Below are 20,177 nucleotides of genomic sequence, written 5' to 3' on the forward strand. Positions count from 1 at the left end.
CCCCGCCTCTGCTGCTACAACACCTGCAGGCCCACCGTCTGCCAAGGCCAGGCCCCCCGCCTCTGCTGCTTCAACACCTGCAGGCCCACCGTCTGCCAGAGCCAGGCACCCCACCAATGTGCCTCCAGTGGCTGCCGCACCTGCAACACCAGCTGCTACAACACCTGCAGCACGTCCAATAAGATCTGGGCCAGCCACATCCGCTACACAGCGGCCCAACAGCAGGCGGGGCAATGGGCATCTCCATGCCTGCATGAGCGTGGAGCGGCGCATGCTCCGCATACACCAGCGGCAGTCCCAGCAGCAAGGAGCAATCCAGCTCCAGCTTCATAAGATAGGCCGCAATGTGGCTGGAGTCGGGGAGAGGATGGACCGCATGACGGCGGCCATGGACCGCATGACGGCGGCTATGGAAGACAACACTGCAGCGCTGGTGAAGCACCGCAGTGTTGCAAGCAGGCGCCACCACCAGTTGCTGAGCCGGCTGTCCACCTATAGCCGCTCCAATTATGTCTCGGCAAATGCCACCACCCTGCTTGCGTGGCGCTCGTTGACCCAGCAGCACCAACTGGTCCAGTGCTGCGAGGATATTACCCGGGTGCTGGAGCATTTGACCACCGCCGTCACCGCACTGCACGCACCTGTGCTACCGGCAATTGTGGGGGGTGATGATGCTAGTGAGGGTGCCTCCAGTGTCAGCAGCCACTCTGCCACGCCGGCCCCCCCACCTAGGCGCAGCACAAGGGCTACGCCTGCTCCAGCTGCCCAGGATGAGGAAGAGCCTCACAGGCGCCTGGGGATTGTGCGCCGGAGGCGCCAATGACATTGTGTCAGGGACACAGGCGCAGGCTGAACTTAAGCCTGCCATGGACCGTCTCATGCAGTATGCATGAATACTGCATTTTGTAAATAGTTGTTACCAAGACCCTTTTTTTTTTGTGATTATAACAAATACATTTATTTTGGTGCACACATACGCCTTGTGTAATCATTACAGTTTGCATGCAATTGTGATATGTGGGGTGGGGGAAGGGGGTGGGCTAGAAATTGTTAGCTGTGATGTGGTTGCGACGTCTGTGGCCTTCAGCTGGGTTCTCCCCGCGTGCATGGTGCGCATGTGCTGGTGGCCGGTCGTCCCCCTCAGATTCACTGCCTGAGATGTCAACTGGTATCCGGCGCTTGGTTGCAATGTTATGAAGCATTGCACAGACAGCCACAATGCGGCAGCACGCTGCAGGACTGTAATACATGGCCCCACCTGTCTTGTGCAGTATACGGAACCTGCTCTTGAGCAGGCCAAATGTCCTTTCAATACAGTTCCTTGTCCGGATGTGCGCAACATTGTAGCGGCGTTGCTGAGGTGTGGCAGGGTTGAGGTAAGGGGTCAGGAGGTATTCCCGTAGGGCGTAGCCACTGTCACCTGTATGAGAGGAGCAGATGTTGATTGCCTGTGCAGCGCTGTTACTTCATAGCAATGTGACATTGTCGACAAAGTGTACTTACCAAGTAGGTGTCCTTCCCCAAACTCTCCCCTGATCAGTCGTGTGTGGAGTCCGCTGTGCCTGAAGATGAAGGAGTCATGGGTACTCCCTGGGTACTGGGCCACAATGTCAGTGATGATGGTCTTGGCATTGCAGACCATCTGTATGTTGAGGGAGTGGTACGACTTCCTGTTGCGGTACATATACTCCGTGCCAGCTGGTGGGCAGATGGCGACGTGGGTACAGTCTATGCAGCCAAGGACATGGGGAAAATGGGCAACATTATAAAATTGTAGTTTTGTGAGGTCCAAATCCTGTTGGCTCGTGGGAAATGTGATGTGCCGGTGGAGCTGGGTGAGCATGGCGTCAACAAAAGTGTGGAGGCAGCGTGACATGGTGGGCTGGGATATCCCCCCAGCAGCGGCTACTATGCCCTGGAAACTGCCGGATGCCAGGAGGTGCAGGCTGCACAATACCTGCACATGTGTGGGCACAGAATTGTTTCGCCTTGTTGGGTGCTGCATGATGGGGTCGAGTTCTTGTATCAGCCAGGTGATCATTTCCCCATTCAGCCTGTATTTAGCATAAATCTGTTCTCTGGTTTGCCCCAGCAAGGTGACCCGCTGCCGGTAAATCCTTGCCTGCCTCATGCGTCTCCTCCGTGCTGCTCGCTGTAGCCTTCGCCGCCTCACCACCATGTACATCCCAGGCATTGTGGAACGCCTATTGCTGCTGCTGAATGTCCTTATGTGTGATTGGTCAGGCCTGGACCTGTTGGTGATTGGCTAACAGTTTTTCAAATTTTGGTTAATCATGGCTTTTATGGTTACCACCTGCTTTGAGTTGTCCTTAAATTGCGCCGCGCAAATGTGCGATTTAGCGCTTTTTCGCTAATGTATTTCTTTCATGAATGCCGATTGAGACAATATTGCGTTTCGCTATTCAATTCGCAGATTCCGTGGTTGGTCGCTATTTCATTATCGCTAATGCTCGACTTCCCGGAGTCTGCGACTTTTACAGCGTAATCGCTATTCCGCTCGCTATTATTTTTTAGCGATTTCGCTATTTCGTACTTGAATGCCGATTCCGTGTTTTGCACCCGCAATTGCGTTTTCGCAGCCATTGCGGGCGCTATTTCGTTTCATGAATCAGGCTGTAAGTAAGTACACCACATCTTGCCAAAGGGTTCATGCAGGTGCTCAAGGAACTCCCTCATACATCTCAGAGCTCCATTGTTAAACAGATAAAATGCTACATTGTCTCTAAAAATACATTCACGGTACCGCTATTAGAATAAGAATGGTAATCACAGCTGAGCTGAGGCGAGGAAATGTATATATTTCTAGAGGTATACCACGTATACATTTGAATTATAGCCGAATGCCCTGCAGAGCAGCCACCCTCTCACTCGATGCATTGATTTAAAAGTAGAATGAAATGGATCAACCTATATGGCTCCACAAAGGGCCGAAAGAATGTAGATTATGTGGGAGCAGTAAAGAGGATTTTGTTCATCTAGTCTGCATATGTCCTAAATTATCACAAGCACAAGCCACTTAATTAAAACACGCCATGAACACCAGAGGTATAAGGTCATGTAGATCTGCAATTATAGCCGGTTTGGACCCAAGAACAGACATCTCATTAAATTGTCAAATAATAAAGTTCCTTACCGTACAGGGGGGGCAAGCATTAAAAGACGAATCCTGAGCGTGGCACGCTAATGTTAAACAAGTCTGACTGGTCTTGAGAGAACTTTGTATCCTGAAGATAATGTGGAGCAGGGAGAGAACGCATTAATGCGTCGGCCTATTAATTGTCATCTAAGGACTTTGGAAACATTTTGTAAACTACTAAGGGACTAATTAATTGTATTACTTTTTTTATTTAAAACTGAGTGCAATCAACTATCAAACAAAAGACTTTTATGAATTTTCGGATTTACATAAAAACTATTTTTTTTGTTGCAGCTTTCCGTTTTACTGGAAATTGTATTGTTGTGGTGTTAATTAACTGAAACAATAAAAATCTTGATTTGACTGCATCCTTTATGCAGTAAAATGACCTGTCAGATGCTTCTACAAGTGCTGTGAAAACATATATGCACTGTTCGTGGGAAAATTGGCTCACATTTGCTTGCTTTTCTCTATGACCACTGAGATTCACTCATTGTGGAAAAGACACAGTGTGGGGATACTTTCACCGCACATCTGAATCTTATGCAATGATTATTGGTCCATACATCCAAAATGACTAGTCTTCATGCCACAAGACCATATTACAATGCAGTTTGCATTGCTGGTGGGGAGGCACTCTGAGCTCATCCTCATATCCTGGATGTGCCGCAGCATTATGTGGGTGATATTCGGTTTTGGAAATGAGCGTTTGACATAGTCACACATGTAAAAACATGCCCATCAAAGTTTTTGATATGTTCGGTTTCATCAAGCAGTTCAGATTCTACATTATTTCTTTTTGTATGTTCATTGCAGGCCCTACAACTTGTGCCTGACATCTGTGAAGGCTTCATCTTCTGTTATTTCTTGTTCGTGGTTATGTTTAACATCAGCTGATAGACTCTTTCTTTGCTTTGTTAAACCTCCATTGATAAGCCCTTTCTTAACTTTGGTAATAAATGAAAGCTGTAAATCCAACACAATTTTATCTTGACTGGAAAGTAAAATAAATGAGCGTGCACAGACAAATAGTGAATACCTCTGGGTCTTTATGACAAGCTAAGGCTTCGAAACAGAATCAATTAAATTGTGATTGTGTGAGCAAAGTAAATACATCAAAGAACACACACAGGGTTTCAGTTGCAAGTGACATTATTTTACATCTGCAGTACAACAAATTACCGTATTTTCCGGCGTATAAGACGACCCGGCGTATAAGACGACCCCCTACTTTGCTTAATAAAATGTAGGTTTCGTGCTATACTCACCGTATAAGACTACCCCCACTTCCAGCGCAGTCCAACGCAGTCCTGCATAGTTGGCTCGTACTTTGTACGCTTTTGTAACCTGCACACTTATCACTTTTTACTCCAGGAATGTACCGATTGCTACCTCATGTATTTTGGTTGCTCACTATTGTCACTTTTGATCCATGTAACTTAACGTTTGCTTTTGTAATTTGTTCATTTGTAATTGTTCCTCTTGTATCAATACTGTTCCTACTGTAAAGCGCTCTGATACCTGATGGGAAAAACAGCAAGCAGCCCCTGGATGGAAAATCTGTCATCAGTAACAGTACAATTCAGGGGAAGAGGAGCGCCACCCCTGTCACGGTTGCTGAGAGTAGCAGTTCAACCTTTCAGCACTGTGAGGTCAAGTACAGGAGTATTAAAGCTGGCAGAACTAAAAGTAAAGTCCGCGCTATGTAAGAAACGCATGAAAATATACATCAAATTTGGCACCCGGCGTATAAGACGACCCCGACTTTCCAGAACATTTTAAGGGGTTAAAAAGTCGTCTTATACGCCGGAAAATACGGTATGGCTTTATGTCCCATGTTGGCACGGGAATGTCCTCTGTAGGATGCATTGTTTTATTTTGTGCACTGTGTGCACAACTGTGAGTATGACACCAACATCAATTAGCAGTGAGTCAAAATAAAAGCCAATCTAATCATGTACCCAAACAAACAAGTAGGAAAGAAAGGGAAAAGTTATCAATTGGAACGAGTTCCCATCAGTCCACCATCGAGACCGCCCTTCATCATCTGGGATCTCTTGTACAAATCAAGGTTTGGGAAAACCACAGCTGACCTGGCAGATGATGTAACCAAGTCAATGGGTATCCCAAACAAAGTATCACAGATGTGAATATGGTGTGCCTAGTGGGGAACTGAATAGCAGTGCTTGAAAAATGTGTAAGTGAAAAAGAAAAGAGAAGAAGGCTCTAAATTAGGTCGTGATCGGGGAAAAAACAACTTTAATATGCACCCTCACACTCCTAAATCAATAAAAACAGTGCAATTAGTAGTGTAACAAATAACTACTAACAAAGATGTACGGTCGACATGTTTCTGCAGTCACTGGAGCCTATGGGTCTCCTGCTGCTTCCTCAGGACCATTAGTGCTACTGCGATGTAAAAAATAAAACCATATCACCTTATAAGTGTATGTGTACTCGTCTTCCCGTCCTGGACAGAAAATGAGAAAATATATATGGGTACATGAAGAAAGAACAGTATAAAATGACACAGTCAATAACAGGCACACTTGTGCCTACGTTATGATGTTATTTTGTTAATACTCCACAGGCCATAAAAGAATATTGACCAATGTTTAGACAATCATGGTTTGTCACAATTCACAAGTTTTAAATTCACTCACCCACTTGCTGGGAAGGAAAAGCCCCACCTCACCTGGCACCAGCTCAGGTAGTGGGTGCACCGCACTACAGGAAAACAAAAGAGATAATATTTGTAGATAGATATGTACAACTGATCTCATTCCTCATCCAACTAGTCTATCACACGCCCCAAATGGCGCCGTATTCTCTTACTAATTCCATCTAAAACCTCTAGCTTTAGGAACACGGCATGATCACATACTCCAATTATGGGGAGTTCGTGTTTACAGTTTGTTACTGGTCACGTAGCTGTTTCACACTCGAATGCCCAAACAACCCGCAAAAACGGTCTATATTCCTTAGCCATTCAATCTTATGCCTACCTCTCCGTCGGTACACCGGTCTTCCCTCTGAAGCTCTTTCGTAGGGAGGAACCGACTCGGTGTACCGGCGGGGGATAAATGCGTCTCTCACTTCTGTGTTGGGCGTGTGCTACGTGCCCGGCACGTGATCGCGTCATGACGCATTGTGGCTGTCGGGAGGTGTAGTTCCCGTCAGTGCCACGTAGGGAACCAGGTTCGAATCCCCGCTAAGTATCCCAGAAACACTTACTCACGTAAAGGATTTCTAAAGGCACAACAATGTAGTTTAGATGTATAGCAGAACATGAAATTAATATCTGCTATTGTGAATGCTCAACCATGGCGTCACGGCACGTAATGTCTGCAGTGCCCTATTTACAAACACGCTGTACGTGTTCATTGTGGCTTTATATCATATTAGTAGAGTAGTGTAAATCACTAGTATGATTCTCAAGATGTTAATATGATAAATTTGTTAAAGAATTATCTTATAAAGCCAGTTTTAACAAACATGATGACGTCTAGAACAATATGATGAATCTTCAGAGTGACATCCAGGGGATGTCTTCGTTCAACCCTGATTTATCAGTCTTAAGTCTAAAGACCCATTTTTGTTCACACTTGAACAAAAATTTTGAAACGTCAGTGATGCTTGGAGGAATCCATGGTTGATCAAGTACCGTCCAAAATATATCAGAGGGTTGATGACCTACTTGCAAAAAGTGATTCGTCAATTTTGTCGCTTGTTTGCAACAACGAATCGAACTTTTGTGCTCAGAGATTCTCAACTTTATTTTTCTTGTAGTCATCCCTACGTAGTTCAACTTACAAGGGCATGTAATCAAGTAAATTAAGTTAGAGCTGTTACAATTTGTGAACCGTCTGAGTTGCCATGGTCTGCCAGTGCCTATGTCGATAGTGAGTGTTTTAGTTGTTTGGGGACAAGCTGCGCAGTTACCACAAGGATGGTGTCCCGTAACCGCGGGCAAGTCCCATAGGGTACCGACTGCTCGAGTAATCTCTGTTTTGGGTCTGGTGTGTACCAATTGATCCTTCAAGTTCTGCCCTCTCTTAAATGCAAACAGAGGGGGGGGGGGGTATTGTGTCGGTGCCTGTGTTGAGAATCTTCCAATTTTTTTAAACAATTTTTTGAATCTTGTTGGAATATGTGCAGTATGTATTTACGCAGGTGATTCTCTCCTGTTGGGGTTTGGGAGGTGCCAGTTTTAGAAGACACTCCCTATTATTATTGGAAGCCCTCTTCTTTGCATGTCTGATTAGATGTTTAGGATATTTTTTGACCAAAAGATTTCTTTCAAGTGCTTGTGAATGTTCTTGAAAAGCGGATTTGGTGGAACAATTCCTCTGAATACGGAGGAATTGCCCAAAAGGCAAATTGTCCCTGAGTGCTTAAGGGTGGAAACTTCCGTAGTTTAACAAGGAATTCCTTGCCATTGGTTTCCGGTATAACTCAGATTGTAACCCCCCTCCCGATGCAGAGATCAATAGATCTAAGAAAGGTAGTTGGTGTTTGTCAAATTCAATGGTGAATTTAAGAAATCGATTCCTTTCATTCAACCACACGTGGAACTGACGAAGTTCATCAACCGTGCCACGCCACACCACCAGGATGTCGTTTATGTATCTTTTCCATACTCGCAGACACTGGAGATGGGGGTTAGTGTCTACGAGTATGTGCGTCTGTTCAAATTTATGAACGTACAGGTTAGCGAGACTCGGGGCAAAAACACTGCCCATGCTGGTCCCGCTAACCTGTAAGTAGATCTACTCCTCATGTTGGAAAAAGTTCTCAGTCATGGCCACCGTGGCCAACGTCATAATGAATCTAACAGGTGTGATGGAATTGAGGTCTCTATTAGTCAGTAGTTCTTCAATGGCCTCCAGAGTCTCTGTCTGTGGGATTGAAGTGTAGAGACTTTCCACATCGAATGACACCAAGAGATCAAGGTCTTCATTGAACTCAATGTCAGGGAGGATCCTTAGGACATCCTTAGTGTCAACTGTGAGTATACTCACTGTGAGTATCTCATATCATGGGTTTTGGATTTTTGGCCCCAGCTTCACTCTGTGTGTGTGTAAACCTAGGCATGCTATTGACCTGAGAATGGTCCTACAGCTGTCCTGCACCGAAAATCGTCAGTATTGACAGAGGACTACTACACTTATCGCGGGTTCATGTGTATAGCATAGTAGTGGCAGCATAGCATATTTTGTAATGATCGTAGTGTGGTCTGGCATTTTCACCTGTGTCAAGGAAGAGCAAGCTTATTTGCCCACTTGTGTATTATTCACTGCTAACGGTTAACTAGCAATCTGAGAGCTGAGATCCAGAGCATGTGGAGGAATGTGTGTTGTGTGTAAGACGCATATTACTTACTGCATGGGTATTTGATTGAATCAGAGTGACACAGGCCTGTTTGTTCCATCTTGGAAGCTCCTGGCCTGTTCATGTGCACAAGATGGAGGCGAAGTTGTTTTCACAGACAGTTGAAGTATATTGCTAACATTCTCAAGATGGGGGGGCACATACTGAAGTGGGAGGAGTCAGGATTCCCCTTAGAAATTCAATTAGGTCCTTTAGACACAGAGGGCTACTAGTTAGCTTTCCTGAAACTGACATTTGGAGGATGGGAGAGGTGAAGGGCGGTACTGCATTTCCTGTTGTCAGGAAATTAAGGACCTGTTATAGGGGGCAATGTTTTTGTCTCTCATCCTGATCAATGTCAGGTGTGGATGCTGATAGCTGGGTACAGACTGCTCACACCTCATTGGGCCACCAGCTCGGAAACAGCCCTGCAGTGAACAGCATCATTCAAGACAAAGGCTGAGCCAGAACACATCCTGAGAAAGACACATGAAAACAGAACTGACCCAACCTTTTTCTGAAAGGGCAATCAGAAAATCCATATTCTCATGTCTGCTATCCCTGTAAAGAGTTGGAAGTGCCCAGAGGACAAATGCACAACCAGATCCGCAGCCAGCTTCTCAGAGGTGAGGGGACATCCCCTAGAATCTGATCTGCAGGAAGACCTGTCTGCCTTGTCCTGGAAACCTGAAAAGCGTTGAGTGAATGAGAGGGAAGAAACAAGCCGACCCAACAGGAGGAGCTGACTGCTGGTGTTGATCCTAACGCTGTGGTCTGTCCACCAGAGACTCACAGCTACCAAGACTGATGCTGTAGCCTGGGAGCTGGTTGCTGAACTATTTGAGAGAACTGAGTGCCTGAGTGGCTTCCACTGTCATCGTTGGGTAGGCTGATAAGGCCTGAGTGTACCTGATGAGTCTACTCAACTGAAGAATGGATTAACGTGCCCTAGGATACGTTCTGTTCCAAGCGGTCCCTGCCACTAAAGAAGAATAATAATGCTATTAACCATGGTGCCCACCCGAGGTTATCCTGCAGACTGGCCAAGTGGCTAGCCCAGCAATGACCTAAACCGTGCTGAATGGACTATGCCACTCTGAAGACCAAGCTTCTGCTTGGAGCCACTCTGTGTCAAAGCACTGATTGACTGCTGTGGCACTGGAATCCTGAGTCTTGATCGGACTTAGCTAACCTTGCTGCAAAATGCCTAGAACCCACCATGTCAGCACCAAACTCCTGCACCTGGAAGAAGGACTGCAATCTCACCACATCCTAGGGAGGCCTAGTGAGACCACCATCAAGATCCACCAGGTTGGAGGAACCTAACCTGCTGCAGCCATAAGGTCTGCCTGCTTCCAATTCAGTTGAAGCCCAGAAAAGGACTACTGACAAAAACTAGCCACGAATGCCACTGTCTTTGGGAATGTACATGCCTGGCCTACTGAGTGACTCAAACTGCAGTTCAGTACACTTCTGGTGAGCACACACTGAGAGTAGAATTCCCCTCTGGCCTTTGAAGTCCAAAGAACTTGTAAAATACTATTTTGCTGCCCTAGAGGTAGAGAGTATATGGTAACAGTGAGGGAGTACTGTACCTGCACTGGCTACTATGCCACGAGACCCTAGATTACCAGAAGAAGTGGTGAGTAGAGTAAGGGGTAGCATATTGCACTTATACCTATGCATCAGGTATTTGATTATTTTTGTGTTGAATATGATGTAAAGCCCCTAAGGTCCAACTCGATCTTAGGTAGGCTCTAATTCTATCTTGACTATTGGAGGTCACCATCTTCCCACTCTCAAACAGTGGAAGTCGCCATCTTTCCCGATTTATGCAGAATCATTGTCCTGTCTACCAGTAGACACAGATGTCGCCTCACCTTATCTTTCTAAAAACTGTAAAAGTGTCAAGCCGTTCAAATGATGACATAGTTACAACAATTAACATGACATTCATCTGGGCCAAATGTCTACATCTAACCATATCAAAGTTAATTAAGAACACATACAGATATATAACCAAAATATTGTAGTCTAAATTGACGCTCATTTACCTTATATGTTCATAAGCAAACGTCTGGGATACACACCTTGATGCACATAATCTATGTCAGACATTCCTAAGCTTATGTCAGAAATTCTGACTTCTAATAAGATTTAGAATGTAAGGACTACCACTTGACCACTTGTGAGGAGAGGTCTGTGGAAAATTGACAGCGATCGATGTTAGCATTTAGCTGAAGCCATCTTGTTTTCGGCAAAAATTTTGTCTGCCATGTACTCACCACGTGCTGTTTCCTTCTTCACTGTCAATTACCCTTGTGCTCTGTTTAGAGGACTGGCTATACTTATACTCTGCTCATGAGCAGAGGAATCTGTAACTGTCCATGCATATGTTTTAGTCTGTAACTGTCTGGTTGCTTTTACCGGAATCAGCAACTGCTGGCTCCTCCTTTACTGTTGACTGTGCATTTCTGTATGACCATCTATGTATGTGACTCTCGTATGTGTGCTTGTACCCCCCTCTTTTGAGCCCCTGTGTGGGTATAAAAGACCCATGGTTCTTCTGTTCCTTGTGCTACTTCATACACTACCGAAGGGTGTTGTGTGAATGTAGTTCCACCTCATGAGGTTTAATAAATATATCTTTTTACCTTTCAGTTTCAGTGGCAACTTCTATTCACTTGTCTGAGGACTTGCGTGCAGGGAAGGGCAATCCCCTAGCACTGGTAGGCCTGGCTGAGGCCCACCTTTACAGGTCCTTCGCCCAGATTATCACCTTAGATTCTGCCAGAGACGGTCTCCCCTACTGCCAGCTCACTTTGCAATTTGCAGATGCTACATCTCACCTAAAGCCTGACGCTGATAAAGCCGACTCCTGGAGGAAGACCGACCAACTGCTACCTCGGCCGCTAAAGAAGACAGCCTTTGCTGTCAACAAGGTATGCAGTGCGTTTCTTCTTCCTAAGAAACTCTAACTTGCAAGTTGCTCTGCATTCCATGCTCTCTTAGTGTAGTGCATAGAAATAGGTATTAGGGTGTTAGTTTTTAACAAAATTTTAAAACAAGCTAGAAATGTTAATTTGTTCTCGTTATTTATAACATTACTCCTTGCTGTTTTTATAATATTCTGTGTAGTTGTTTTAGATGTACTGAGAAACAGAAAGTTCCTGTAGTAATAAATACTTTTATTCAAGTGTTCATTCCTCTTAGTGCAGTGTGTGTGATACTGTGAATAACGGAATAAGCTTTGGGCTGTTACCAAAGTATATCATATCCCGTTATGGAATTGCTAGTAACCCAAAAGCTTTGCCTCTATCTCAATTACACATTGAATAGTGTTTTGTGGTGCTACAATAACCTGTCTTTCACATGCGTTGCTGGTGCATTGACCAAGTTTACTTGTGTCACTTGTGTGTGGGAAAGACTACTTGCAGAGTTATGCCAAAGTCTTCACATACGCAACGTATGTAGTAGTGTTCCTTATAGTAGAATAAAGTAATTTTCTTTAAATGTAGAAAAGCACTGAGATGGACAATCATATTATTATGCTCCTGGTGTTGAGCATAGTGTTGAGCCTGTTGTACTCCCCTACAAATCTTCCTGAGAAGCTGTGACTGTTTGCTTTGCTACCACTGAGTGTCAAGTGCCAACTCACCCAGTTTTCCAAAGCCAACATAGGACATATTCTGGGAAAGTAGAGGCAAACAACCCTACTTCCGCGGCTGCAGCCCAGTAGCACCTATCTGCCATGTTGCCCCCCCCCCCCCACGGGGTCTGTTATCCCATCACTAAAACCTAATGAGAACACATATAGGACAATGTAACCATCTTTGAAAAAACATATCCTTGATTGACAGCCCATTCAATCAATAGCAAATAAGGAAAAACGCATCAAACTCAATGGGTAAAAGATGCTGACCCAAGGCTCACTCTATCTGAAGCTCTTATTGTACTTTTGAGAAGAACTGAAGTTGATGCCTTCCAGACTTATAAAGCTGACTGTAGCCAGATCTACAAAGGTTATGTCCGGACAGGTTGAACAAAATGTTTCCAGCTATCAGTGGGCCGACATTTTTTAGAGAAGACTGCTCCTTTTTCCTTATTGGAGTTGTAAAATGCATGGGGCTCCTTGAAAGTTTCTTTAGGTTTCTGCTGCAGCCAGCTGTCCCTGTCCATTGACCAGACCTACAGTTTACAATATATCCAGAGTTGGCTTTGAGCCAGCCCCTTGCTCAGGATTAGATGGCATTATTGTGTATGTCAGTTGTCTCTTGATTCAATGGCTATCCTCCCTTTTCGAGTATTTGTCCTTCCAAGCAGGATTTTTGTCTGAGTGTTCTAAGTGATTGACTTGTATCCTTCCACTGTTGAAATTGCTTGCATTGAGGGAACTACTTCTGTAGTTTTCTTTAAACACTCTGTGGGAGTGTTTATGTTTTCTTAGTCTCTCATCATGTGCTGCTTCGCTTTTCACTTTCCCTTGCTATCTTTGTGGCCTTGCCGCCTTGTTCCCTGAACTTTTTGTCCTTAGTTTTCTTTAATTAGACAGTCTTACCGGCTCATGCTGCTTGGTGGAATTTACTAGGCATTACTATTACTATTCCCCTGCCTCTACATTAATTTTTTTAAATTATGTATTTTTTTTTTGGGAGGGTACACTGGCTGCAATTTGATTTTGGGGTACTTCTTTCAAAAAACATGCTTTATTTAAGTATTTTTTCTAATTTACAGCCTCAGATTGGTGTCCGGCATCTTGGAACGGAGAATAGAAAAAATAGAAATGGCGGCTGCTTCATAACTCATGCATAATCATGCACGCCTGCAACACAAGGCATAGATGCGCATGTGCCATTGCACACGTTTCACAACGTGTGTGCACTGGTGCATTGTGATGCATGTGATGGAGCAGGGTTTTCGCAAAAGGAAACCTGATCGAATTGAACCCTCAGTAACACTTATTAACCTTTTGCTGTGAAAAACCTATGCAGAAATGGGACTAACATGAGGGAAAATGCTAATACGCAAATGAAAACTAAAAGCACTGCAGTGGGCCGCAACTGCTTTTGACTAATGTAAAGTAAAAGGACTAATGCTATTAAATACATTGATTAATGTCTGCTAGGAGAATAATATTAACTAGGGTTGCGCATGAGTAGATGCAACACCGGGCGGGTGCGTAATGGAAAGCATTATAAGTGATTAATAATGACTATGTTTGTTTTCCGTAGAAGTATGGTTTTCTGTTCTGCAGGAAACTTTTGGGTTAATGAAAGAAAGAAATGCTGTTTAATTCCGAGTGAGAAGGCGAAAGTGGAAGACAGTTGTCCTTCACGGGTCCAATGTGCCTCCCAAAGTTTGTATGGAGAAACAAAATAATCTTCGGAGGAAGAACACTTCCTTAGAGAAGAGACACCAATGAACAATCGAGGCATGAAAGTTGCATCATGATTGTGATGGAGGAAATGTGTACTATGAAAGTGGCTTGAATTTGTATTTCCTGGGCTGGAAGTTGATAAGATGAATAAACGAACAATGAAGTCCCTGAGCTAAAGTGACATGATGAGAGTGGTGTGATAGTACACCCCCTTCCCTAACCAATAGAATGAGGAGAAAAAGTCTGTTCTGACCAAATTGTGGGTTGGTCTTTTGGGTTTTAGGGTATAATTGGGGCTCCCGATGGCAGGGCTTTGGGAGAGTTGCGTGTTTCTTACCTGCGTGAGGAGAGGCCTCTGTTGCTGTCTTCTAATCTTGAACTGGCTGTCTCTGTCTGCGGACTCCTGACTTAGACTTTGCCTCTTCAATCTTCTTGAAGGACCTTACTGCTCTTGTGGCCAGAGAGTAGTTTTCCTATTTCCTATTGGGTTAGTATAGACAGAAAACTGAATTTGCATAATCATTTGCAAATGTATTTTGTCTCTGCACCTTTTGTCTCTCCGCCTTCCTACTCCTTTATGCACAATTATTGAGATGCGATCTATTGTTATGGTCTCTGATTCAGACTGTATTTGGTATTGATGGGCATTTCACATTATGTAGATAAAGAATTATAAATACACAAATGGGTTTGTCTTTATTAGAGGTGTTTATTCTTGATTTATATGTATAATATAATCAGGTATTAATTTGCCAAACCCTGTCAGCATAAATAAAGATTGCATCGCCACACATTGTATGCTGAGAATTGAATTTTGGTAAGTTCGGTATTTCACTCATCCAGCGTAAAGGGACTTGTTGGGTAATGAATTTGGGCCTTGACTGTAGAAAATGTATTAGTCCCAGATTGCTGGTACACATGTCAGCCATCTTGGAATGGATTCCTTTTAGTAGGAAATTGATTTCAAGATTGCTCAATACTTGTGCACATGCTAGTCTAAAAAGCATTTAAAAGTTGATAGCTCAGCTATTTAAAGCCAATACCTATTTGCTTTGTCAGTGCTTGTCTTTTTCACTGTAATTGAACTAAAAGAGTAAGTTACCATTTGGAGATCTGGTTTTTAAATGAATGATTTCATAACATGCATGGTATTTACACCTGTTGTGTTTCTTGTCTGTTTCTTCACTTACCACTTTTTAAAGTTTATGACCATGTGATAATTGTATAGAGGGCTCAGTCATCTGTAGAAGCAGTATTGCCAAATGTAGCTAATTGAGTGGAGAGGATTATACAATAAGTGACCTTTCCTGAGGTTTTTTACCTCAAAGATTATTGTTTGTTCCTCCTGGCTTGGGTGCTAGAGTATTCCATATATGTGGAATCGAAAATGATCAGCCATCCAGTAGCAGATGAAGATGACCTAAGAGAGTGAATTGAAAAATGTGGATTTCCCTTCATATAGATGCTGGGTTAAATGAGGAGCTAGATTTAAATTTTCAACATTTTACCCACCTTTTAATTACACATTGGTGACAGCCAGTTATTAAACTCACCTACAAGACTATGCAAGCTGACTGCGAAAATACTTTTTGATAGTTTACAGAGAGTTTAAAGCCTGTCCATTGCCTTATTACTTTATTTTTAGTTCAGCACTCCATAAGAGTACATGTGTTTTTCAGCTATCTCCCTCAAGTACATCTCCTCCACCCACCTCTGCTGCGCATTGCACTCCCTCTCACTCGAGTGCTTCTCTCCCCTACATGTTGTGCTAGCCCTAGTGTGCTTCCTCTATAGCTTTTTCATATATGTGCTTTTATCCCCTTCTCCCATGAGTTCCATGTTGCTCTCACTTATCGTGCCGTCTACTTCTGCCCTCTGTGTTTCTTCCCCTCACCTGTGATCTCCATGTTGCTTCAGACCGTTACCACCATCGGTTTTGCTTCCACCACCTGCCCTACATAATACTTCCCCTCACATTTGTCATCTGTATTGCTTTCCTCCACCCATGCCATTTTTGTTGCTTGCCCTACCTGTGCATTATGCGCTACTTTTTATTTACAAATCCAACTCAGATCAGCACATAAAAAGCAAAACAAAAGCACCCAGATAATTTTGCAGGCACATGCATGTATACAAAATGATTGCAAAAAGGAGTGGCTGCAGCGTTAAAGCACTTTCTTTTTCTTCCCCTTTAGCTATGCTGCACAGCATTGTGGATGCTCTATAGAAAAGGGGATGCTGTACAGCTCTGCTAAAAACCAGTCGCAAACCATGAATAGGTGCCAATGGTGAGACCTATTGTTTTTAAAAGGAGAATTTAAAGCAATAGTATAGGAAATTGGGTAACTGGTTGGGGGGTGGGTGGGTGAAACCCTACTCAATCAACAACAACAGACCTTGTCAGGGTGAGGCACAAGCAAACCCCAAATTAACCTGTGTTCAACCCTCTGGTAGCTTAGTACTGAGCAATCAGGCTTAACTTAGAGACAATGTGTTAAGTATTTATGCAGCACTGAAAGAAACTAATAAAATGGAAACACACACAAGGAAAGTCCCACACCAATTTAGAAAAATAGAGTAAATTGTAAAAATAAATCAAGACCAAACTAACAAGAATTCAATCAGTAGAACCAGAGCTATGCAATGTTAAGGATTTAAGCCAATAAAGCACCAAAAAGCACAAAGCGCCCGACAGCGATGGCGCACGGGCTGGTTACAGGGACACAGGTAGGCCCGCTGAACATGAGTAACTTAGGTTCTGGTGGCAGAGAGTTGCGACGTCCCGCTTCGAGGATGCACCGGGCAGCCAAGGTGATGCATTGATTCTGAGGAGCTGTGGAGCTGCCTTGTGAAGTCCTGCGTCATAGTCGAAAATCCTATTGACAAGGGCTTGTTTCCAAGGGTCCAGGACAGGGGTGGCACCACTTGGCAGGGTAGGACTCGCAGATGGCAGAGTCCAGGTGCTGGGATCAAAGTTGTTGGAGCCTTCTGTCCCTGTGGCTCTTGTTAGGAGGCCATTTATTAGGCCCAAGGAATCACTCTGGGGTCCTGGTTCTAACAGATGCAGGTCCAGTTCTTCTCAACCAGGAAAGCAGGCAGGTGGCAGCAGAACAGTACAGCCGGGCAGAAGTCCTTCAGAGGGGCAATCCAACAGATTGGCAGTCCTTTCAGCAGGAGTTCTATCCACAGGTCCAGAAGTGCACTGAAGAGTTGGTGAATATGGTCTAATATTCATACAGAGGCCATCCTTTGTGGTGGGATGAGCTTCTAGAGGTTTCTCTTTGAAGTCCAAAGGCATCCTGCCTTCCCAGTTCTGGCTCCAGACTAACTATAAGGTGTATGCAGCCCTTTGTGTGGAAGCAGGACACAGCCTATTCAAGTGTAAGTAGGGTTGTGTCCATCTCCACCCTCCCATCCTACAAGTGATAGCTCTTTCAGACACACCAAAGCTTTCTATTGTGTGTGGCTGTCAAGGAGGAATATGCAAAGCCTCAGTCATGTGATCAAGAGACCGGCACTAAATGACTAAGGCAGGAAAATGCAAAATTTCTAAAAGTAGATTTTACAAAACTGTAATTTAAAATCCGACTTCACTATGAGAGAGGATTTTTCACTACAATTCCAAAGACACCAAACAAGAACTGGTTACCTACACCCTGTTAAAAATGAGGTTACTGGTTGACTGGGTGGTGACCCTTGGTCAAGCAGCAACCACGATCCTAGTCAGGGTAAGGCACAAGCAAACCCCAAATTATCCAGTGCTCACCACCTGGTAGCTTGGCACAGAGCAGTCAGGCTTACCTTAGAGGCAATCTACAAAAAATATGTGTGCAACAAGTCAAACAGTAAAACAGTGAATGTACCACACAAAATGTTTCAACACCAGGTTAGGAATGAATAATGAATAAAAAAAGACTAGAACAAGAAAACTCCAATCAGTAGAGCCGCAGTTATGAATTTTTAAAGAATAATTTGTGTGCCAAAATAAAACAAAGGCCTAACCACGGCTATCTCATTGCACTGGACAATGTCAAAGTCAAACATTCAGGCTGACTGCAATGGAGCCCAGGTCGGATACAGTCACAGATTTGTCCCACTGAAGGTTTACCTTCTCAGGTTTTGTGCCAAGAGTCCTATTTGCATTGGAGAGGGTTGCAGGGAGCAAGGAAAGCAGGGCAGGTGGTGATTGGCCTGACGTGAAGAGCAGGCCGGGCACCATGGATGGGCAGGCTGGTGCTTCGCATTACCGGTCCACGGGGGGCAATCAATGCTTGCTGTGTGAAAGCAGTGGCTTGCACTTACTTTCAGTGCTAGGGCACGGTCTTGGTGCAAACAGGACAGTTCACGGGTGCTAAGAGTGCTAAAGCTTGATTAATGAGCCTGAGAGCCACACCAAGGGTCCAGGACGTGGTAGACACCACTTAGGGGTCAGGAATTCGCTGCAGCTGGTTCCAGGAGCTGGTTGGGGAGCCATTTATGTCCCTGAGGCTCATATCAGAAGGCCAGCAGATAAGCCTTTTGAGTCACTCTGAGATCCTGGGTTTCAGGTGAAGTTGCAGGTCCAGTTCTTCATTCCCAGGCAAGAGGGCAGCAAGTCAGCACAGCAGGCCTGAAGTTCCTTTTGAGCAGCAGTCCAGCAGAGTGGCAGTACTTGTGGGAACATAGCAGTACTTCTTCCTGGCAGAGTATCCACAGGTCGAGAAGTGTACTGAAGAGTTGGTGTCTGATGTCCTTCTTTTACACCCTGCTACCCTGGTTCTGGAAGGTGTGAGAAGCTTCTAGACAGTGACTTTGAAGGGCATGGAATCTCCTGCCTCCACTGCCTTGGCTCCAAGCTGGCTGAAGTGACAATGCAGGGTCATTAGGCCCTTTGTGTGAAGGTAGAGCACAGGCTATTCAGGTGTAAGTGGGGCTGTGCACAGCTTTGCCCCATCCTGCCAGCAGATGGCCCACTCAGGTCCCGTCTATTGTGTGACTGTCTGGAAGGAATTCACACAGTCTAACTGATAGGCTACAAATACAAAAAGGGCTACGGAAGGATAATGGCAAGTTTCTCATAGTGTCTATTGTAACAGGGAGTGATCGGTTGAGGAAGTAAGTGGCGGTATCAATATCTTAATGTTCAAAGTAAAAGATACCCCCTACACCATAAATATATCACTATTCATGTCTGAGACCATGTAACCTTTCCGCCTCTCCTTGTTCAATAACAACTCCTTCTTTCCTTGTAAATTTCTCCCTGCTCCTCCTCACTGCCCGATTACGTTCATACTACTATAATCAATGTTTTTGTATCTTCCATGGTGCATACTGGCATACATCTAAATACAGACAATCATAAACAATAAGAGTTATACAAAGATAAGCCTGTTTACTGGGTATCTTTACATCAGATCCCACAATGTATTCATTGTACGGTTTAAGACAAACAAAGCACTGTACATACAGTCAATTCAACATTACTTGTTATCTGCATATAGATAAGTGCAACATATAAAATCACACATTGTGACATTTATGAAAAAGTGTCCACTATAAGCATTAAAGGTTTTGCGATCAATTATACTGGGGATATAGTGTTATTTTCCTTCAGAGTTTTGGTCCTATAGGTATCATGTGGCCCTAAGAAGTTGGAGTTTATAAACTTCAGGTACTTTTGTTGGTCTTTGAGGTATGCATCAACCCTACTGTATCCCTATTTTATCCTTTTGTTGGGATGTGTTCCTGACCATGTTTTCAAATACGCTGATGCGTTTCAACACTTATGTATGTCCAGACAACAAGCAAAGCCTCATATCATGGAGTAATGGCGATTTGACTGTATGTTTAACAATTTTTGATGTGTTGCTTTTCTAGAAGTGTTAGTACTGTATCACGTTGTAATGCTGAATTGAAGTGAGGAGGAGCGGGAAACATTTCACAAGGGAACAAGGAGCCTTCATTGGCCAAGAAGACACAGAATAGTTACATTGTCTCAGTTGTGAATAGTGATATATTTATGGTGTAGGGGGGTACCCTTTTCTTTGAATATTAACCTTCTAAAAGTGGCATTTTGTAAATTGTAATGCAAAATCTGACTTTACCTTTAAAGAAGATGTATTACTACAAATTTCATAGATACCAAACATGACACAGCCACACACTCCGAATTGGGAATTACAACTTACTAAAGGAAATAAGGAATCCCCAAAGTTATCCTATGGGATAGGTAGGTCTCACAATAGTGAAAAACAACTTTAGGAGTTTTTCACTACCAGGACATGTTAAACTTAA

The sequence above is a fragment of the Lissotriton helveticus genome, chromosome 1_1 (genome assembly GCF_964261635.1).
Source record: "Lissotriton helveticus chromosome 1_1, aLisHel1.1, whole genome shotgun sequence".
Taxonomy (NCBI): domain Eukaryota; kingdom Metazoa; phylum Chordata; class Amphibia; order Caudata; family Salamandridae; genus Lissotriton; species Lissotriton helveticus.